The sequence below is a fragment of the Aquarana catesbeiana genome, linkage group LG09, assembly GCF_042186555.1.
Source record: "Aquarana catesbeiana isolate 2022-GZ linkage group LG09, ASM4218655v1, whole genome shotgun sequence".
Classification (NCBI taxonomy): domain Eukaryota; kingdom Metazoa; phylum Chordata; class Amphibia; order Anura; family Ranidae; genus Aquarana; species Aquarana catesbeiana.
Window position 1 is genome coordinate 30,701,088 of NC_133332.1, and position 11,133 is coordinate 30,712,220.

Consider the following 11,133-nt stretch of genomic DNA (forward strand, 5'->3'; position numbering starts at 1 on the left):
TGTAAAGATTGAATATTTTATTGTGAACCATTAAAGAAGAATTACAGTTAAACATTTTTTTTCCCCTTGCAGTGGGACTGTGCCCGCACTGCACGGGTTAACTGTCATTTTTGTCTAGGGCTAAGGAGAGCGAAGATATACTTACCTAGTTTGCCAATCCTCCAAATGCAAGACTGGTCCCTGATACTCCTGTACCAGTTCTTCGCCCGTGCCCCGCACACTAGCTGTCTTGTGCATGGACTGTTCCTGACGTCATCACGCCCATAGACCAGCTATGGATATGAGGACGGCAGGAACAGTCCACCGCTGGACATGGGGGGGGGACTCCATTTTCTGGGGATTGAAGGATCGGGTAAGTATAGCCTTCTTGTGCGCCCCTGGACAAAGGGAGCACAGCCCTACTGCATGGGGGGAAAAAAATATTAACAAAACACTGGCCACCGCCCACACCCATAACTGGCCTTCACAGTAAGGAGCACATGGAGGGCATATACATGTAAGACAAAGACAATTCCATAGCTCAACTCACCAACCAGTCTGCTGACCAACCAAATTAGCCTGTCTAACCGTCTGTTAAAAGCAGGGGTTTAGTTAGCACACATTTGCAAACGCATGTGAAAGCTGCAAAGCCTCGTCAAGGCACCCTGTATTACTTGCAGTCCTAACACTACTAAATTTATAAGTGTATCCACAGTGGAAGCACATGCATTAAATGGGGGGAAAAAAATATTCCCAGAGTTTTGCTTTAAAGTGATTTGGATGTTTTTTGACTTGATGTTTCTTTTGTTTTTCTATGCTGTGAGTGACGTTCTGGGTGCCCATTGGAGTGTAGTCCTCGTTAGACAGACATGTGTAGACCGGAACTATTCGTTTCATTTCGGATGCATTCGCTCATTGAAGAATTTTATTTCGTCATATTCATTATGTTGAACCACGTCGTTTTGGAGAATTCGTTTTATATCTTCGGCATTCGTTTGATATATATTCATTGGTCTAGGTGGATTTGAAAAAATGTATTTTTTTTTTTTTTCAGAAGATTTCTATATATTAGTTTTTGGTTTTGATATTTTGGGTGGATTCGTTATTCATATATTGAAACTATTCAATATTTTCTGACTCACCGGAATAAATATAACACAAAATTTGGCGCCCTTGAATTCTTCAAACCTATAATCTGCATTAGACTGTGGAACGGAACTGACTGTGACAATTACAAATTCAATTGAAATCAGAGAAATCTGAATTATTGAGCGAATTGGAAATTTGAATTCATTTCTCCACGGGCCCAATCTACTATCGAGTCATGTGACTTCATCTGAATGAAACCAATGCATTTGTTAATTTTGTTATACGTTTTTTGGGGGGGATTTGTTGACATTCGTTACTATGTCCATTCGGAGATGCGTATACATCCGAATCTCCGAAAATGAATTTTTCGTCCAAAAATCGATTCATTACAAAACCAAAACGCCCATGGTCTAGCAATCATTTGAGCTGCTTGAACAGGACGAGTGAACTCTTTAAACGATTAATTTCCCTGCACTTTATAAAGAAGTATTGAAGTTTCAGTGGCTCTTGGATGTGTGCCTTTGGAGTCCTGTTACAGAACTTAAACTGTGATAAGGTGCTATGTGCAGTAAGGGCTTATCTATATCCATAATACAGTAGGATGTATTTATTTAAAAAAAAAAAAAAAAAACTACAGAGCTTTTCATCAAACAGCATGTAGATTAATTTTGTGTGAATGCCAGAAAAAAAATGTTAGTAGGCTATTTTCTCTATAGGTTGAATGTTCTTCATTCACAAGAATAGCGTGAGACAGGAAAATAATGCCTTATAGCCACTAGATGGCGCTGATGATCATAGTTAAAAAAAAGTTAAAGCGGTTGTATGGCCCGCTTGATGATTAATAAGGGCTTACCTGTAGGTAAAATGAATATCTGCACGGTTTAGGAGATCTTCACCCTGCATGCAGCCGCTGACATCAGCGGCACATGCGCTCTGAAGGTGGAGTGGTGTCTTGATATAGCGCGGTCTTACCCCGAAGGGTCCCGACACGCTCGTACCAGAACTTCAGAGCTCCTTGTCTCCCACGTGCACATCATCGCCGGAGCCGGCAAACCCAGAGGAAACGCAGAGGGAACATGTCTGCTCCCTCAGCGGTGACCAGACACCGTTGCGGGGGGTTCGTTCTAAGGTAAGTAATTCATAATGCGCTAGTATGCGATGCATACTAGCACATTATGCTATTGTTTTGCAGGTTTTTCGTTTGTTTTTTTTCAGTGGTAAACTACCGCTTGAATTTTTTCCTATGATCTCCATCTAGGGGCCATAATGTCGTATTTTCCTTTTCACGCTATTCATTTGAATAGAGAAAGTATGACTTGTAGAGTAAATAGCCTCATAACATTCGATCTTGCTCACATTTGCTCAGAACTAATATGCATGCAGTTTCACGGGATGAATGGCTCTGCAAATTTTTTTTTTCAATATGACTGCTATTGAAGTAAAGGCGATTTGTGTCTGACTGCGTAATGACCAGGAATAGGACAGGATAAAATTAATGTATATTATATTGTAACTTTGAGAAGATAAAAAAAAATAATAATAATTTAAATCATCTTTGTATTAATAAAAAATAATTAAATTTATTTTTAAATACTACTTATATGCCTGTTTGAGTTTGTCAATGTATTGGTTTCCCGCATTTCTCTGCCCAGAAAAACCCAGAGATGGGCCAGTGATAGGATCCAATTAGCTCTACTGCGTGCCACAGTGCTGTCAGTCCAACACTGGAACCTTGATGACAGGAGGAGAGTATAGAATGGTGCCCTTGCTATTGTTTATTAATGATGCCAAAATGACTTATTTGTCCAGTTATCAGTGGTGGGAGACCAAGTTTTGTTGCTGGAAAGTTAATCTGTACTGACGGAACCTATTACTGTTACTATTACTGATTTTTTACTGAAAATACTAGGTGCCTGGCCACCACTGGATTCAATATATTCTGAATTACTGACATAGACAAAGCATGCAGCAAGTAAAGTCAGAACTTCAGAACTAACAAAATGTTGTTATGTTTTTGGGCTACCTATACATACCAGTACCCCCCCCCCCCCCCATCGCCGGCTCGCCCTTTGGCCCCCCAGGCCCCCCCCGTCAGCCGTGCACTTACCCCATGTAGATCACGACTGGGGCTTCCCTCCTCTGTGTCCCGGCCGTCGCTTCTCCTCCAGGCCAATCCGTCTTCGGGCTCCCAGCCAATTGGGTCTTAGGACTCCTGGCCAATGGGGTCTCAGGACCCGTTTCCTGAATGGTCGGGCTTCCTGAATGGACGGGAGGAGAAACAGGAAGACATTAGGGAATATTAATTTGCTAATGTCACACAACTGTGTGGGCGCAGTGCTCTGCCCCCCGAGCCCACACGGTTTTGAAGCCAATTAGAGCCTCAGGCTCTAATCGTGTGCTTCTAAAAAAAAAAAAAAAAACACATTGAAATCCATGCGTATCCTGCATGTAGATAGGGGGCCGGGCACATGGATCGGGGGGGGGGGGGGGGGTGCCCGTGTGCCCCTAATAAGCGGCCGTCACTGATTCATACAGTGCTTTGAAAAAGTATTCATACCCCTTGAAATTTTCCACATTTTGTCATGTTACAACCAAAAACGTAAATGTATTTTATTGGGATTTTATATGATAGACCAACATAAAGTGGCACATAATTGTGAAGTGGAAGGAAAATGATAAATGGTTTTCAATTTTTTTTTACAAATATGTGAAAAGTGTGGGGGGGTACATTTGTATTCAGCCCCCCTGAGTCAATACTTTGTAGAACCACCTTTCACTGCAATTACAGCTGCAAGTCTTTTTGGGGATGTCTCTACCAGCTTTGCACATCTAGAGAGTGACATTTTTGCCCATTCTTCTTTGCAAAATAGCTCGAGCTCTGTCAGACAGCAGTTCCCGCTGCTGTCCTTGAGCCAATGAGGAGGGAGAGAGCCTCTGCTCTTGTGTACATTGCTGGATCGAGATTGGGCTCAGGTAAGTATGAGGGGGGAGCTGCACACAGAAGGTTTTTTTACCTTTTTTTTGGGGGTAAAAAAAACCTTCTGCCTTTTAGAACCACTTTAACCCGCCCCTACACTATCTGAAACTAAAAAAAAAAGGTTCTGGCCTATTATTTTGGGCTAAGTTTAGGGATGCGGCAGTCTCTATTGCCCCTACCAATCCACGGTGAATCCCTTTTTTAGAAGGAGGCAGAGCAGTGACTTTCAGGCATTCAGAATGTGATTTTGCTGCCTCTTGAATGCCAGTTTGTTTTTGTTTTTTGGGCTGTTTGTTTGCCAAATGGGCATTTTGAATGGAATTACAGCGCCAAGACCACAAGCTGAGCGTTTGGCAGTCTCATTGACTTCAATGGGTAAACTGGGCAGGTGGTGCAACCTGTTAAACTCGGTAAGTCTAGCTCCATTTGCTGTGAAGAAAAGCGTTGTGGCCGCGGCACATGTACCGCCGCCACCTCTGGCTGTAGGTTATCAATTAGGTGGGTGGTTGGGGAAAGTTAAACTGCAGCTCAACCGCCTGATTTCACTGCACAGGACTGAAGGAATCGTAAAGCCCTCCAACTGAATCAGAAAATAGCACAGTAAAGACTATAAGCTAACATCATGGAGACTCTACACATTCTATTTAAAGCGGGACTAAACCCTCCTATTCTTTACAGCTAAGGAAGCTGTCATTTTGGCCACTGTTGATCTGTGGTTGCCATGGTACTGCACATGTGATCCGTAATGATACCAGCCATGCCTTGGATGTAACCGTTTTGGGAAACTGTTTAAACGGCTTCAATACCGGGAACTTTCACGTCATTGCCCAGGCCAATTTTCAGCTTTCAGCGCTGTCGCACTTTGAATGACAATTGCACGGTCATGCAACGCTGTACCCATAGGACATTTTTATTAAAAAAAAAAAAAATTCACACAAAGAGCTTTCGTTTGGTGGTATTTAATCATCACTGGGTTTTTTATTTTTTGCTAGAAAAACAAAAAACAAAAAATTGAAAAAAACAAAAACGTTTTCTTCGTTTCTGTCAGAAAATTTTGTAAATAAGTAATTTTTCTCCTTCACTGATGGGCACTGATGAAGTTGCACTGATGGGCACTGATGAGGCTGTACTGGTGGGCACTGATGAGGCTGTATTGGTGGGCACTGCTAGGCTGCACTGATGAGGCTGTATTGGTGGGCACTGCTAGGCTGCACTGATGAGGCTGTACTGGTGGGCACTGATAGGCTGCACTGATGAGGCTGTATTGGTGGGCACTGATAGGCTGCACTGATGAGGCTGTACTGGTGGGCACTGATAGGCTGCTCTGATGGGCACTGATGAGGCTGCACTGATCGCCACTGATGAGAAGGCACTAATATGCAGCACTGCTGGGCACTGATAGGCAGCACTTATGGGTAATGATGGGCATCACTGATGAGCACAGATTGGCATCACTAATGGGCACAGATTGGCATCACTAATGGGCACAGATTGGCATCACTGATGAGCACAGATTGGCATCACTGATGGGCACTGTTGGGGCTGCACTGATGATCAGGGCACTGATATCTGTGCAGGTCTCCCCTGTGAGGAAATGCCGCTGATCAGCTTTCCTTTCCTCGTTCTCTGCCAGTGTGAGGCGAGGAGAGCCGATAACCGGCATTTCCTTGTTTACATGTGATCGGCTGTGATTGGACACAGCTAATCACATGGGTAAAAAGCCGCGTTGTCGGCTCTTTACCAAGATCAGGGTCTTGCCGAGTCCCAGGGCGTGCAAGCGCAGTGAGACTGGGGTGACGTCATATGACAAGAGAGCTCCCCGTCTGCTGTCATTTGTCTATACAGCAGAGGGGAGGTGGTTAAGGCATAGTAACAAAAACTATCTATGCAGATAAGGGGTGCCTATAGATAATAGCAAACTGTGCAGCTCTGACTGATAGGTGTGGGCTATTTATATGTCTCCTAAAGCCTGGTTGAAAAACTCAGATGGTGTTCCCCCATCCTGCCTTGTTGCTAGGTTGTTGCTAAGATGCTCTCAATCATGACTGCTCACCCCCATTATACCAGAAATTAGCTCTTTTAAACCTGAACAGTTAAAGTGGTTGTAAACCCATTACAACCACTTTAACCTACAGGTAAGCCTAGATTAAGGCTTACCTGTAGGTGCAAGAAATATCTCCTAAACCTAAAAGGTTTAGGAGATATTTGCAGAAATAGCGGCACCAATGTCTAGGGCGCATGCACCGCAGACATCGGGCGCAGGCGCACTGAGCCTGCCGTTTCTAACGGCAATCATGCTGTTAGTGGCAGATCCAGCATGCAAGCGCGGGAGTGATGTCATCGCGGCTCCGGCCAGTTACAGCGCCGAAGCCGCCATACTCAGAAGTCACTCCGGGATAGATGGCGGTGTCGGAGGAGGCGAAGGAGGGCCGATGTGGGGGCTTCGATCTCAGGTAAGTAATTCATAATGAGCTAGTATGCTATGCATACTAGCTCATTATGCCTTTGTCTTGCAGGGTGTATTTTTTTTTTCAGACGCTTTACTTCCTCTTTAAATATCTCCTCCTTTGCAGCAGCACTGAGCTCAGAATTAAAGAGCGTTCATACCTGTGGGGGCGAGCAGCAGAGGCATACCTACAGGGGTCGCAATTGCGGCCCACCCCAATGCTCCAGGGGGCCCATGCGGCATCTGTTTATAGAAGAACCGATCCCCTCCATGTTCCTCCTGCAGCTGCTGGAAGCTGGCTTCTCCTCTCCCTCCCACAGGCATTCGGCGGCTGCAGGAGGAAACTGGAGGGAATCGGTTCTTCTATATGCCGCCCCTCCTATCCAGGTCCTGCTGTCCCCAGGCACCTCTGTGCTCACCTGCCTCCCTGTGTGCTCTAACCTGCCCCCACCCTCTGCAGCGCTGCGGGGTTCCCCTGTCACTTCTCCTGCCAGCTGCTGCGGGGGGATGCTATCAAGATGGAGGGGGAGGGGGGAGGGTCGCTAAATGTGTCATTTACCAGCCCCTTCCTTTTTTGAATAGACAGAATCAGTGATCTGTTCCCATAACTGTGTTTACTATGCTTCAGTTTGTGAATGAATGGGAAGCTCAGTATAGAGCTATTCCTGTCCATTCATTCTGTGCAGCTGAGGCTGCAAAGCTGGAGATTGAGGGATGTGTTCTCAATCTCCTTTCTCTGTCTCAAAGGTGAAGCATCAGAGGTCTGTTTAGACCCCTGATATCTCACCAAAGCCCCCCAATAGGGCTTCTAAAAAAACTTGTAAAAAATAAGAAGAAATAAAATTATAAAAAATAAATAAATAACATAGAATGGTAAAAAAGAAAAAAAAATACCGACACCCGTGGCGGAACTACTAGGGTCTCAAAGGTCGAACTTGCGACCAGGCCCTGGCGTTCCGTCACTGTAGGGGGCAGGTGAAAGCATACTTCTGTGGGAGTAAAGGGCTCCAGGATTAGTGGGAATGGCCCTAGGCCTGGAGGGAATGGCCCCAGCCGGGGGTCAGGGGGGGCCCTTCATGGTTTCTTGCATCGGGGCCCCGAAGCTTCTAGTTACGCCTCTGGTGAGCAGTAAATAGGCTGGACATGACCTTTCAGAAATTGCATGTCTCTGGACACTTCCAAGCCTCGCATTTTTCCTCAACAGGTACCTGGCCTTCGTTGTCGTTACTAAGCAGTCCTACTGGCACTTTCCGCCTGGACTTCTGGAGAGCCCTCCAGCTCCATTACACTCCTTGCCTTCACCCCACTCCTTCAACCACCGATTCACCACCCCGGAGGAATACTGCTCTGACAAAGGGCTACTGCCCCATGTACTCGCCAAAACATAGAGTTTATTGATTATTTCCCCAGAAAACTATAGGTTACCCTGTATAATAAAATGGGACGCAGAACTAAACTGCTCGTTCACTCCAAATTTGAAGAAAATATTATTAAATTTTCACTTAAATCTTCAATCTGTACTAAGATGCAGGAAACTAATTTCAAAATACTGGCACGCTGGTACTATACAAGGATTCTTCTACATAAATTCTTTACCAAAACGCTACTGATTGTTGCTGGCGGTGCCAGAGAGAAAGGGGAACGATACTTCACATCTTCTGGTTCTGCCTCAAACTTGATCACTAATGGAAAAAAGTCAGGAGGATTGTCCAAAAATGTACCGATTACAAGGTTCCGATGGACCAGGTCTTGTTTCTCCTACATGTCTCAATTATCCCAGCCAAAATTTACAAAAGATCTATTATTCCTCATCTACTCAATGCCGCCAAGTCCTGTGTCCCTCTCACTTGGAAAAACCCACAGCCACCAATGATTAGTCTTTTGCCGCGTACACACGAGCGGACTTTACAGCAGACTTTGCCCGGCAGACTTTATGACGGACTTTCTGAATGAACGGACTTCCCTACACACAATCAACCAAAGTCTGTCGAACTCGTACGTGATGACGTACGACCGGACTAAAATAAGGAAGTTCTCATAGCCAGTAGCCAATAGCTGCCCTAGCGTGGCTTTTTGTCAGTCGAAACTAGCATACAGACGAGCGGACTTCTCGACCGGACTCGAGTCCATCGCATAGATTTGAAACATGTTTCAAATCTAAGTCCGTCCAACTTTTGAGAAAACAAAGTCCGCTGGAACCACACATGATCGAATTGTCCGACGAAATCCCGTCCGCCGGGCAAAGTCTGCCGTAAAGTCCGCTCGTGTGTACGCGGCATTTGGCTTGGCAGGGTAGAGGACATAGACAAAATGGGAAGATCTCGTGGTTACAGCGCAACATAAACGTGATCCGTATTCTAAAACTTGGACACTGTGGAACGTGTTTGTCTACTCTGAGGAGTAGTTGGCCCCTGTTGGCTGCCTAGAACTCTGAACAAAGTAAAATTTCATAATTATAATTACCCCAACCAGAAGAAGATAACAGATTATGTTTTGTTCCTCGTTCCTCTTTCGTTCCTCTTCTCTACTGTCCCCCCTTATCCCCCCTAGCTTTAACCCCACCCTTCCTACTTTTTCCTTCCTTCTTGCTTTCCTTTCCTTCCTTCTGTAAAAATAATGAATGGCAGGTGAGTAGGTTAGTTTCCTTGTTCCTTTGGAGTCATACTCATAGGTGTGCGCAGCCTATTGCATTAGGGTGTGCACCCCAACACATATGCGCGTGTGTGTGTGTATATATACTGCCGGTGTCAGAAGAGCCGTGGACAATGTCAGTAGGGCAGAGGTAGGTGTCAGTAGTTTTTATTTTTATTATTTCGTTATTTTTTTTTAATTTTATTTTTTAAAATACTTTTTTAACATTTTTTTTACTATTATTTTTAACAATTTTATTTTTTATAATTCGTTTTTTCCTTTTTTTTTTTTTTTTGGAGCCCCAGTAGGGGGGGGCTTTGGTAAAATATCACAGGTCTAAACAGGGGGCATCCACAGCACAGAGGGTGATTAGGGTGTGCCCAGGCACACCTGGCACACCCTGTGCGCACTCCTATGGCCATACCAAAGGTGTCTATGGTAGTACGGGCGTAACGTGTGAGTCGTCTATCATCGGTTGGCCCCTACATCCTCTTGTGTTGAAGTTCTTTGTGCACTGTTATATATGACATTGACATGGAACCTGCCTTTTTCCCCGACATAAATAAAAAATTTTAAAAAAAAGGCACTGCAGAAATGATCAAAAGCAACATGCGTAGATGTGACTGGAGCCTAAGTCAGCATTTTTTAAACCTTTTTTTTTGATCAGGGAACCCTTTTATAAGTGTGTAAAATCTTGAGGGCACTCCAGTATAAAATGTAAAAACCATAAATGTTACAGTAAAATCTTGGATTGCGAGCATATAGCATTTCGGAAACGTGCTTGTAATCCAAAGCACTCATATATCAAAGCAAATTTCCCCATAAGAAATAATGGAAACTCAGATGATTAGTTCCACAACAAAAAAAGTGTCAATAGGGAATGCATACGGTGCCTTGAAAAAGTATTCATACCCCATGAAATGTTCCACATTTCGGCATTGGTACAACCAAAAACGTAAATGTATTTTATTGGGATTTTATGTGATAGACCAACACAAAGTGGCACATAACTGTGAAGTGGAAGGAAAATGATAAATAGTTTTCAACTTTTTTTACAAATAAATATGTGAAAAGTGTGGCGTGTAATTTGTATTCAGCCCCCTTTACTCTGATACCTCTAACTAAAATCTAGTGGAACCAATTGCCTTCAGAAGTCACCTAATTAGTAAATAGAGTCCACCTGTGTGTCATTTAATCTCATTATAAATACAGCTGTTCTGTGAAGCCCTCAACGGTTTGTTAGAGAACCTTCATGAACAAACAGTATAATGAAGGCCAAGGAACACACCAGACAGGTCAGGGGTAAAGTTGTGGTGAAGTTTAAAGCAGGGTTAGGTTATAAAAAATATCCCAAGCTTTGAACATCTCACTGAGCTCTGTTCAATTCATCATCCGAAAATGGAAAGAGTATGGCACAACTGCAAACCTACCAAGACATGGCCGTCCACCTAAACTGACAGGCTGGGCAAGGAGAGCATTCATCAGAGAAGCAGCCAAGAGGTCCATGGTAACTCTGGAGGAGCTGCAGAGATCCACAGCTCAGGTGGGAGAATCTGTCCACAGGACAACTATTAGTCGTGCTCTCCACAAATCTGACCTTTATGGAAGAGTGGTAAGAAGAAAGCCATTGTTGAAAGAAAGCCATAAAAAGTCCCGTTTGCAGTTTGCGAGAAGCCATGTGAGGGACACAGCAAACATGTGGAAAAGGTGCTCTGTACAGATGAGACCAAAATTGAACTTTTTGGCCTAAAAGTAAAAAGCTATGTGTGGCGGAAAACTAACACCGCACATCACCCTGAACACACCATCTCCACCGTGAAACATGGTGTTGGCAACATCATGTTGTGGGGATGGTTTTCTTCAGCAGGGACAGGGAAGCTGGTCAGAGTTGATGGGAAGATGGATGGAGCCAAATACAGGGCAATCTTAGAAGAAAACCTGTTAGCGTCTGGAAAAGACTTGAGACCGGGGCGGAGGTTCACCTTCCAGCAGGACAACGACCCTAAACATT